Source organism: Phalaenopsis equestris, unplaced genomic scaffold, assembly GCF_001263595.1.
Source record: "Phalaenopsis equestris unplaced genomic scaffold, ASM126359v1 Scaffold000834, whole genome shotgun sequence".
In the NCBI taxonomy this organism is placed as follows: Eukaryota; Viridiplantae; Streptophyta; class Magnoliopsida; order Asparagales; family Orchidaceae; genus Phalaenopsis; species Phalaenopsis equestris.
In genome coordinates this window covers 706,264-716,911 of record NW_018165274.1, presented here as the reverse complement: position 1 = coordinate 716,911, position 10,648 = coordinate 706,264, and the positions used below count along the sequence as shown (strand labels likewise).

Sequence of the window (10,648 nt, the reverse complement as noted above, 5' to 3'; positions counted from 1 at the left end):
GTGTAAAGCCACTCATCCACCTAATCATTCTCATCTCGGCAACACTTAACTTTTATTATGCTTCTCTTTTAAAGGCCAACATTCAGCGCCATAGAGCATGGCAGGTCTCACCACCGTCTTATAAATTTTTCCTTTCAGTCTAAGGGGCACTATTCTATGACACAAAAGGCCCGAAGCTTTACTCCACTTCAACCAACCAACTTGAATTCTACTATTAACATCCCCATCTATATCACCATCGCTTTCAACAACGGACCCAAGATATCTAAATCGTTCACACCTTTTAATAATTTGATCACCCAAAGTCACACTTCTGTCACTAGAGCTACTACTACTAAAATTACATTCCATGTATTCAGTTTTAGTTCTAGTTAAATGAAGGTCTTTAGACTCCAATGTAGACCTCCATATTTCAAGTTTTTCCTGGGCTTTTTTCTATCATTTTATCCATGAGAAGTATATCATCAGCAAAAAACATACACCAAGGTACATCCTCCTGTAGATTTCCTGTAAGACCATCCATAACTAAAGCAAAAGGATATGGGCTTAAAGTCGATCCCTGATGTAATCCAATAGAAATAGAAAAATAATTGGTCAATCCTCCTTCAGTTTGAACACAAGTAACAGCTCTAGTATACATATCTTTAATGTAATAAAAACATCATGAACATTTCGTGTATTCATCTATTGATAATAATCGTACCGTGTAGACTTAATGGAAAACTACTTGTCCCCATGCATTCAATACTACAATAATGCTCATAGAAAAAATTAACAATGTCTTCTTGTTTAAAAAAAAATTAGAGCATCTTCCTCCTGCATGCAACCTCAGTCAAGTCCGCAACATTAATTTTTCGTATCACCATTATTTGCACTTTTGTAGATGACGCAAAGCGCCAGCACTTAGGACACCAGAACTAAGTGTCTGCACCAAGCGTGCATGGACTGCTTCGATCCAAGCTTCTAAAGGGTAGGCCAGGCCACTCCTAGTTATCATAGACCAATATATTTGTTTTTATGGTGTTTAGGGCTTCATTTTGTTGTGTTTTATTCTGGGAAGTCGTCAGCATCACTTTTCCCTTTACAATTGTATCCTAGAGTGTCACGACCCAGCCTGAGATAGGACAAAGAATAATTATCTAACATTTCATTTCATAATTAAAATGAAATTCAAAACACAAAAGTGTCATTTGATTTATAAAATTTGAAGTTACTACCAATTCGTATAGAATTTTAAATATTTACAACTAGCAAAAAATAAAAAGTAAAGCTGATTTTCCTTTAAAATATTATCAACATAAATTTTACGTTAAACTACTCAGTGGATAAATGTTTCTAAATTACAATAATTCTTATTTTAAAGTATTTTATAAAAGTGCAGAAAACAACAAAAGACTAACTACTCAGTGGGTAAATGTTTCTAAATTACAATAATTCTTATTTTAAAGTATTTTATAAAAGTGCAGAAAACAACAAAAGACTAACTACTCAGTGGGTAAATGTTTCTAAATTACAATAATTCTTATTTTAAAGTATTTTATAAAAGTGCAGAAAACAACAAAAGACTAACTACTCAGTGGGTAAATGTTTCTAAATTACAATAATTCTTATTTTAAAGTATTTTATAAAAGTGCAGAAAACAACAAAAGACTACGCAAATAAAAAAGAGTTAATAAGAAAGTTTTATATTTACTTTCAATTATTTTTATTACACATTTCATTATTTCAAGGCATCGTCTAAACATATATTTTTAAAAAATATATATGTTTGATCATTTCCAACCCACCATAAAGGTAAGCGGTCATTTCCATTTCTATTTGCATTCCCCTGTCAGTACAATTCAAGAGTGACTCTCATAAGCATGTATATACCATATTTTAGTTCTTTTCTTGCATTTAACATTTAAAAGAAAAACATAACCTTTTATATTTAAAAAAATGTTTAAAAAATTAAAAAACATATTTAATTGCTTTCAAACATAAACAGAATTACTGTAAAATAAAAACATATTTACCCACCTTGACACTGCAGCATGCTATCCTTTCCTTAGTCAGTCTAGTCCTTTGGCTTACCTTTATTAGTAATTTAAATTTAAATAGTTTCTATTATTTTGTCATTTTCTTTTCACTAAGTGTTTCTATTATTTTGTCATTTTCTTATCACTAAGTGTTTCTATTATTTTGTCATTTTTTTGTTACTAAGTAGCCTCTTGGTTCGGTAAGAGGTTGTCGTCACGAGAGCTTGGGGTTAAATCGGCCCTATCAGTTTAGCAGCCCAACCGACTCAACAGGAAGAAGCCTCTTGGTTCGGTAAGAGGTTGAACCGACCCCCTCCTCCCCCATTCATTGGGTGGGAATTTTTTCCCTCCTTTCTATTTTTCGCCTTTATGTCTATTATAAATGTGTGTTGTTATCTTAATTTTTAGTTTTTGGTTCATTCTGATTCAAGGTTTCTATCTTCGGACGTTTTTTCCTTGTTAGGGTTGTATTCGAGGACAGGTGGTGCTCTGGTTGTATCATCTTCCTAGGTGTTGACTACTCAACCTGATTCCCTCTCTTGCTAGCTGCCCTTCCACCTGCGCCTCCTCCCTACTGTCAATCGTCAGCCACCTATGCTCCCTCTCCTTATTGTCAGTTGACAGACATTTTACTCCCTTCCTCCTATTGTCGTCAATTGCCCCTATCGCTCCTGTCGTCACCTTCGATCTGTTTCATAACCCCACCTATAGTTGTTCCTGCCGCTCACCTCCTTTTTTATTCTCTTCTGCTCAGTTGAGACACAGGAAACATCAATGTTCCTTCATATCCCTTGCACAAGAAACGAATACCCTTTCAGTCACTCGCCCTCACGTCTGGCCCTGGAATAGTTGAGACACTCGAGACTGTGTGTCTATGCACGCAGAAGCATTCCAACAAACCAGTTGAAAATCTATAACGCTCGTTCGATCGCGAAAATGAAAGGAAACGACGCACCAAGTGAGTTGCTCGTCTCCTCCTCCCTTCTTGTTCCTTTTTCATCTTCTTCTTCTTCAGCTTCTTTTACTTTTTCTTCTTCCTTGATTTTTTTTTCTCTCCCTCTCTCTCGATCCCTCTAGCTTTCTCTCGCTAGCTTCGAATCAACTGAAGGAGATGATAAACCCTCCCTTATATTTTCCCGGGTTGGTTAGAGAAAAGATCAAATGAAACTTGTTTCACACGTGTCATAACAGTAAATTCCTTCTTATTTTCTCCTTCTTTTTTTTATAGTTAAGTTAATTATAGCTTAACAAACTCACCTCATTATTAAAAATTTATCCTTAAAATTTAAAGTACAGCAACAACAACAAGCTATTATCCCACTAGGCTACATGAATCATTTGTCTCCATTGTGTCCTATTGAGTGACATATTTTCATTTAATTCTAACAAATTAGGATCGTCTTTATACAATATGCTCAATTCTTTCTTGTTCTACCTCTATTTTTCTTAGCATAAATCGAGTCTAAAACATCTACTCTCCGAACCGGATTATCAGATAAGCGATGTTTAATGTGACCAAACCATCCAAGACAACACTAACTTTGTCCGACACTGGAGCTGCACTAACCCTATCACAGACATATTCATTTCGCAATTTGTCTCTTAAGTGCTAAGCCACTCATCCACCTAAGCATTCTCATCTCGACAACACTTAACTTGGTTTTATGCCTCTCTTTTAAAGACCAACATTTTGCGCCAAAAAGCATTGCAAGTCTCATCACCATCTTATAAAATTTTCCTTTCAGTCTAAGCGAAACTTTCAATCACATAAAATATAGAAGCACTCCTCCACTTTAACCAACCAACTTGAATACTACTAATAACATCCCCATTTACATCACCATTACTTTGAAAAATAGACCCGAGATATTCAAAGCGTTGACACCTTTTAATAATCTGATCACCCATAGTTATAACTCTATCACTAGAGCTACTGCTACTAAAATTGCATTCCATGTATTCAGTTTTAGTCCTACTCAAACAAAGGCCATTAGACTCCAATGTAGGCTTCCATAAGTCAAGTTATTCATGAACTCTTTCTTTACTCCGATCCACTAGAAGGATATCATAGAAAAAAAACATGCACCAAGGTTCCTCCTGTAAATGTCTAATAAAAGAATCCATAACTAAAGAAAAAAGATATGGGCTTACAGCAGATCCCTGATGTAAATCAACTGAAATAGAAAAATATTGTCAATTCTCCTTCTATCTGAACACAAGTAACAGCTCTAGTTTACATATCTTTAATGACTTGAATATAAGTCATATCAACATCTTTCTTCTCTAGAACTCTCTAAAGGATTTCTCCTAAAGAAACTTTTATTATTATCGAAAAAAAATTACAACGTGACACAAATGGAAAGGGGAACTACAACAGCAAACCAATTCTCCGGCTAGTACCGGAAGAAAAGATCCGAAAGCGATGGTGGTGTCGGCGAAGAGGCAAGAGAAAACAAGAAGGGTGTAGGGCTGTCAGAAATGTTGGAAGGGTGGTTAGTGACAGGTTTGGGGGTTTCCGAAAGTGAGCGGTTGGGAAAGCTGCAGGGAAGGGTGGTGAAGGTTGTTGGGTGATGGCAAGGTAAGTCGGGACAACAAGGAGAATTGTTGTAGGGGGGCCCAAAAGGCCACAAGGGGAACCACAACAGCAAACCAACTCTATGGCTAGGATGGAAGAAATGACCCGAAAGCGATGGTGGCGTCGACAAAGTAGCAAGGGAAAAGAATAAGGGTGGAGAGCTATTGGATATGTTGGAAGGGTGGTTGTTGGCTGGTTTTGGGGTTTGGGAGAGGGGTGGTAGAGAAGGCTGCAGGGAAGGGCGGTGAAGGATGTTAGGTGATGGCAAGGTGAGCCAGATAGCAAGTATAACTGTTGTAGGGGACCTGGCAAGTTGCAAGGGACGATCGGGACGACTAGACAGGAGGGCCAGCAATAGGTTGGAGGGGAATAGGGTGTTGGAAGGCGGATTGAAAGGTTGAAAACCAAGGCAACGGCTGAAAAGAGGCGGCAAGATAACGGGTATGATAGAGGAATGGCTAAAGGAAGGGCAGGAAAAGGGGCATGGAGGATGATAGAGGAAAATACATCACCACCTCGGAGTAGGATAGAGCCAGAACACCACCATCTCCTCAAATACAGCTCTAGAACAGGGAGAACAACTCCACAAAGAAAACTGAAAGTAACACACAGTAAAACCAACCTTAATGCAACAAAGCAGCAATATAAAGACTCTCTCAAATGATCACCCTCTCAGCAGAGCCAGCCACCTACATGAACCGCGGAATCGGCTCCTGAATCAAATAATCAAGGTGTGACCACCAAACTGTTATGGCACACACCTTTGCTCCAAAGCCAAGACTATGGAATTTTTAATGGACTTTAACGCCTTAAAAAAAATTATAGGAGGATGCCATAGTTGTTCATCAATGTAAAGATACACAAGCAAATGTACTAGTGGCAGTAAGAACATGAAATCAGATGGACAGGAAGAGGCGACACAACTCAAACAAGGAAAAGCAAGGAATGAGGGCCCTATCCACACATCTATTTCAGCGTCTATAGTCATGAATGAAATCCTTGTTACAGCTAGGAAAATTGAATTAGGACACATCACATTCACAGATCTAAGAAACATATCTAAGAAACTGGAAATTAGAAATAACTAAATCCAAACAGGTGAGGCAAATTCAACATGATTGTTTCATCCAAAATCACAGGTTTGCATACATCTCACAAGCAAGATCAAATCCAAATATCAATAAGCCAAAATAGCTGGAGATCGAAAGCAGTATAGGAATGGCAAAAAATGCGGAGTGAGTGCCAACTACGGCCTTAGATCTAGGGTGAAAAAAATGCTTACTGCCTAATGGTATATGATCTGAAGAGTGAACAGAAGAAGGAGAAGGCACTGCTTTCAGCCAAGAGAGTTGGGGTTGGCGAATGGGAGAATCGGGCAAGAGAGGCACCAGGTCTTCGACCTTCGAGCGTGGAGTTGAGGAAGGCCTAACGCTTCTACGCAAGCGTGAGAGAAGCTTCGGCTAGAGGTGCAATCGAATCGCAGAGGAGCGGGCGAGCGAGAGAGTCGAAGGTTCTTCCTGTCGAGCGGGTCGAACAATTGGAAAAAAAATTAACACCTGATTATATTCAATTAAGACAAATTTAAATAATTTGTTTGAATTTTGAACTTTGAAATTCGAATTTATGTGAGTTGGTGCCTAGCCCGTGCTCATCCCGAGTCCGACCTAAATCGAACCCGAATTGAACCCGAGTCGAACCTGGGTTGAGCCCGGGCCCGCACACTGCTAATAAAAAAACAAGTGCATTGATATTCGTGTTGATCGCTGGCGTGTGAAACCATAGCAATATGGGTGTTCTTCCTAGCTAAAGCCGACGTCCCGAACGCATCCGTGTGATCCGTTTCGTCATCTGAGGTCGTCCGGGCGAGTTCGCCGACGGGCGAGTTAATTCAACTCAAAATCGTGTGGGGTGCGATGCGTGCGCAAAATGCAGCGTCATCGAACGTTCGGATTAGAAGAGGTTCTCAAGGGCTGCTCCTATTAATGTAGGAACTCGACTCGAGTTTCATGTGTCGATCCTAATCAACTCAACGAATTGCCGAAAATTCGGAACCGCCCATGCGAGACTCGAAGAAATGAAGAGGTGGCTCGAATTTTCAAAATGGTGTGAGTCTGGTACTAGTCCTCTAAGAGGGTCAAACAAAGAAAACTTAAGGCTAGACCCTAGGCTCTAAAGAGAGAAGTAAAGACCTTACCCAAAATGAGATCAACAGATGCAGGAAAGGAAGTAAATCTCGATTAACTCCTACAGCATTCTGAACAGGTCGCCTCAAGGGTGTCTAGACCGGCTCCCCTACGTCGGGTGGTTCAGCCGACTGGCTCGTTTCACGCATCCGTGCGGGAAACTCCAGCACCAGTGTCACTCTCTCGTAGTTGAAAGGGCTTAGAACTCATTCATTGAAGCTTCTGGTTCCTTGTCTCTAATCCTGACGGCATCTTGATCCCACAGCCGGCTGCACTATCAGCCAAAGCATCAAAGAAGTCGGCAACACTTGCGCGCCCATGTCCCTATCGATCCACTCTCCTGAGACTTGTGGCTCATCTCTATACTGTTGGATCCTCCCTAGGTAAGCCATGGTCCGGTCAGTCTGATGTGCCATGAGAGTAATCTGAATCTTCCCGTCAGGTGGTGGAGCTGGTGGTACAGTATTAACTATAAGGCTCTAACATCCTCTCTGGCGTAATTGTTCCATGTCGGGAGTCGGTGTCTCAGTCCTCTCATTCTGTTTCATCACTAGAACTAGCCTCATTGACGCTGCTCTGTTAGTAAGGGTTCCTATGATCTCGGGCTATGCCGAAGGAAGTAAAAAGATGTGCTTCCCCTCCATGGTAAAATGAGTATGTGTTTCTGAATTCATCATGTTGAGTCCTTCGGTCAAATTGTCACGGTCGTCCAAATAAAAGATTACAAGCATCCATAGGAACCACGCCATACCACACTTAGTCCTGCAACTGGTCTCCAATCGAAAACTCTACCAAACATCTCCAGTCGATGTTGATCCAATTCTCCTTCAGCCATGTCAGTGAGTACAGTTTGGAGTGCCTCTGAGGCGTGAGTCACAATTTCTTTACCATCTTAGTTGAAGCCGTATTTTTATTGCTCTTGTCGTCAATGATAAGATTGCATACCTTTTCATTCACTGTGCAGCTGATGTGGAAAATGTTGTGGCAAAGGTCCCTCGTGTCATATTAGTCAGTAGGACCCGTTGAACTATGAGTGTCTCTCCTTCATTTGAGGGAAGAAGATGTATCTCGCTCTGGTCATAATTTGTCTCCTCGTGAACCTCCTTCACGACGCACTGATCCATACGTGTGACTACTCAGCTCGTGGGACAATTGAAGGCGATGTGACTGTAGTCATGGCATCTATAACACTTCCCGACCGACACAGTGTTGAAGGAGCTACCCTGCTCTTGCCTCTTCTTGCTCTGATTCAGAGTGTCAATCCCTTGCCCGGGTCTGCCTGTGTCTCTCGAGGTACCTTTGTCGGTCATGGTAGCTGTAAGTGATTTCCTGCCTGCAACTTGTTGCCTGAAGTATAATAGTTGTCGTCTCTGCTTCTGCAATCTTCTCACTTTCAAGGCCAGCGTCTGGACATCCCCCAGCGTCTAGTACGGTTGTAGCAGCACCACATTGCTAATATTAGGCTTCAGGCCCACAAGGTATCTGGCTACAGTGTTTTCCTCTATCTCCGTCAAATCACACTTCATCTGCAAATGATCAAAATGCTCTGTAAACACTTCTACTGACAGATCCTTCTGCAGCGGATGATGGAGCTTCAAAAACATAATCTGGTGATAATGGGATGGGAGGTATTTTTTCTGCATTGCTTCTTTCATCTTCTTCCACCTGGTAATCTTATTACTACCCTCTCTTCTCCTCTGCCCTGTAAGTTCTACCACCACAGAGAAGCACTCTTCTTCAGCTTGATGATCGCTAATTTGACTCGCCTGCCCTCTGACACATCTTTATACCTAAAAATCTGCTCAATAGCCTGTAACCAATCAATGAATTCCTCAAGATCCACACCTCCTTCGAACTCTGGCAGATCTACCTTGATGTCAAAGTCTCTGAGTTCTCTAAAAGATATCTCCTCTTTGTAAGTCTCCCACTGAGAGAGATTCAAATACCCCTCGCTAGGCCTCCACTGATACTGGATTTTGAAATGTGTGGCCTATCTTCTTCGTTGTCGAAATTATTTCTAAGGGATTCAGATCCTCATCTTTTGCTCCTCTCCGACTCTCTAGATCTCAGTTGAAGCAAACTTAGTGTGTTAATTATTAAATTTATGCAAGCCTTTGTTGAAGGCAATTGAGCTCCCGCCACATCTATTCCCGGGTAGACTCTAGTCCGGTGCTTAGAATTAACTAAGGCGAGTACTGTGATTGGACGGTATTAAAATTTAACTATCTACAAAATGTTTTAACAACTTACAATATATAAAAGAGCCACTAATCCACAGAATGCAATAAATTCTAATACATCTAAAAACAACATCTCAAGCTAGTACAAAACAATATAACAATATCTGAAAGAATTAGCAAAGAGAAACTATCATCAAAACAAATATATCTAGCAGAAATCCTCCACTGGTAAACAAAATATCTCCTATCAAACATATCAATATTTTGTTCTCAGAAAGAATGCATTAACTTCAACTGTAAATAAAACTTAGTAAGTAATTATAATCTAATATACATTAATATTATAAAATATATTATGCATGAATGACTAACAGAAAATTGAGTTAATTTCATTAAAATTTTAAATTTATTCATTATCATTTTACTTCAAATATATACCTTTTTTTACATCTTCAAGAGTCATCACAGGATTACAGTCATACCCGATGGTATCCTCAAAATGTGTTTGAAAGCACCCTCAAAAATTTCAACTCATGCAGGAAAATAAAAATTTACACTAGATTGGAAAGTTCCAATTAGGTTGTCCTAAGATGGAGATCATCGGGAAGGTTTTTGAAGACTTCAAACTGGTTGGGGATTGGCAGGTGGGTTATTTCGACGGAAGGCATGTTATGATACAGCTGAGCACAGAAGATGATTACACGAGGTTTTTATCAAAGAAATTCATCACAATTGAGGACAAACATATGAAATTGCTCAAATGGACCCCCAATTTTGATCCCAATCAAGAACCTCCAATAGCACCTATCTGGTTCTCATTACCTGAACTCAAGCTTCATTTCTTTGACCTACCTATCTTATATGCAATTGAGACTATCCTTGGAAAACCTTTGCAGGTAGACTTACCTACAGTTCATTTCTCAAGGCCCTCTATTGCAAGAATTTTGACTGAACGAGATATTACACTACTAGATGTAGAAGAAGTCTGGCTTGGATCTACTCACAATAATTATTGGCAAAAAATTATTATGAAACAAAAATCATACTGCAAGCACTGTAAGATGTTTGGACACCCGCAGGAGAATTGTTTCAGATTGCACCCACAGTTGAGAACTAATAATCAAAAGCAGTAACACACGTGCACCCCATGTGCCTGAACGCGCTCCCAGCAAATCTGATGACAACCAGCCTGAGGAAGGAATTACCACAAGACAGGAGTTGTGTCTGCCCCTGGGATTCCTTCTCTTAACTATACTACAACGAATAATATTCGAACTAAAAATCAGGATAGTCCCGCAGCTCCTATTCAGCTAGCACCAGATGCAGTGGTAACAATACACACTTCACATACATTGGAACCTATCGCGGTGGCAACAACTGTCTTTACTCCTACTGCGGTGCTAACATCAAATCAGATTGAGGATCACATGAGTCGGTCTTCCAACGAAGAATGATAGGTTTACACTTCTCGGCGAAAGAAGAAGACTGGAGGCTTACTCCAACTTAGAAACTTAATGGATGATACTTTGGTAACTCCTGACAATGGCACGACTCTTCAAACATTTTTATCTGCTTCCGCTCCTAAAACTAGAGAAAGAGACAGGACTAAACTGGTTCGTCCCTAGCTACTTGTTTCTGCATGTTTTAAATTTATTTTACATTTTATTAAGTCAATCTGTATAATTTTTTTTT

The 10,648-nt window shown here is 39.8% G+C and overlaps 1 protein-coding gene across 1 annotated transcript in view; it reads right to left on the bottom strand.

Moving 5' to 3' along the window:
* LOC110031497 (DNA mismatch repair protein MLH3-like) overlaps positions 1-10,648 on the bottom strand; it is a 117,857-nt gene that overhangs the window by 41,043 nt on the left and 66,166 nt on the right. The gene's annotated exons all lie outside the window — the stretch shown is intronic.